Genomic DNA, 1,546 nt, shown 5'->3' with positions numbered 1-1,546 from the left:
CCAGACCTATATGCCATACATCTGCAGTTTTTCCCTTCAGTACAGTATTCAATAAATATAGCCTAGGCCTATAGAATCTCTAGAATCTCTGGTATTTAAATAAAAAAATGCATAGGCCTACCTGATATTGCATAGGCCTACCTGATATTGCATAGGCCTACCTGATATTGCATAGGCCTACCTGATATTTTGGCCTTCGCTGTACACGTCATGATGCCTGATAGGGTGTATTGTAACGAATGCGAGCTATTGTGAATGCCATTGTGACGAATGATAGTGCTTGTGATCACGTTACCGCAGGCGCCGTAATTGCCATGCGGTTGCCATAACTGCAATGGCAAAGTCGCTTGTCATTGCGTTTTTCTTTGTAGTGGGGAAATTAGGCGGAGATCATTAACAGTGAGTCTGTAATGCAGAAGGAGGGGGGAGAGGGAGAAAAAAAAAACATGGCAGAATAGGGAAGGAAGGGGAGAATTGGAAGGGAGAGAGAGAGAGGGAAGTGGGAGATGAGAAGGGAGAAAGAGGAAAAGGGAGGTGAGAAGGGAGAAAGAGGGAAGAGGGAGATAAGAAGGGAGAGAGAGGGAAGAGGGAGATAAGAAGGGAGAGAGAGGGCATAGGGAGATACGAAGGGAGAGGGAGGGAAGTGGAAGATAAGGGAGAAAGAGGGAAGAGGGAGATAAGGAGGAAGATAAGGGAGAAAGAGCGAGATAAGAAAGGAGAAAGAGAAGAAGGAGATAAGAAGGGAGGAAGACAAGAGGGAGATGAGGAAGGAGAAAGAAGGAAAAGGGAGATAAGGGATAATGAAGGAAGAATAGAAAGAGAAAGGACAAAGGGAGAGAGAAAGGGGGAAAACAGGCAGAGGGGAAATAGGACATAGGAATGGAGGGAAAAGACAAGACAGAGATAGTGAGGAAGAGAGAGAGAAAGAAGGGTAGAAAGGAAATGAAGAGGGAGATAAGGAGGGGGAAAGAGGGAAGAGGCAAATAGAAAGAGAAAGGATGGAGGGAGAAGGAAAGAGAGAGAGAAAGTAGTGAGAAAAGGAAGGAGATATTGGGTGAGGGATAGGAGGGACAGGGAAGAAGAAGGGAGAAAGGAAGGGAAGAGGAAAATAAGAAGGGGAAGTGGACAGGAGGGAGAGTGAAGAAGGAGAACAAAGGGAGGGAGAAAGAGGGTGGAAAGAAGAGAAAGAAAGAGAAGAGAAAAAAAGAGGAAAACGAAAGAGAGGAAACAAGGAGGAAGAAAGAGGGGGGAAGGAAGGAAGGAAGGAAGGAGGGGTGAAGGAAGGAGAGAGATGGAGAAGACGAACAGAGGGGGAGAAGTAAGGAGTGAAAAAGAGAAGAAGGAGGGAGAACAAAAAACAGAGAGACAGAGACAGAGAATCAAACAGAAAGGGAAGAGGAAAGGTCCGAGAACGAAGTACACTGATAAAGCTCATGTTCAGGAGATGATTTCACAGGAAACCCGCCCTTAGTGCCCTCCATGTGCTCAGCGGCGAAGGGGAAAGGCATTTTAAGTGCCTCGTGCGGTCAATCCTGGGCGACAGCGT

At 46.4% G+C, this 1,546-nt stretch overlaps 1 protein-coding gene across 2 annotated transcripts in view; it reads left to right on the top strand.

Moving 5' to 3' along the window:
* LOC119591264 (8-oxo-dGDP phosphatase NUDT18-like) overlaps nt 1-1,546 on the top strand; it is a 40,396-nt gene that overhangs the window by 1,101 nt on the left and 37,749 nt on the right. The gene's annotated exons all lie outside the window — the stretch shown is intronic.

Source organism: Penaeus monodon, chromosome 28, assembly GCF_015228065.2.
Source record: "Penaeus monodon isolate SGIC_2016 chromosome 28, NSTDA_Pmon_1, whole genome shotgun sequence".
NCBI classification, from domain to species: domain Eukaryota; kingdom Metazoa; phylum Arthropoda; class Malacostraca; order Decapoda; family Penaeidae; genus Penaeus; species Penaeus monodon.
This window is presented reverse-complemented; position numbering and strand designations above follow the sequence as displayed.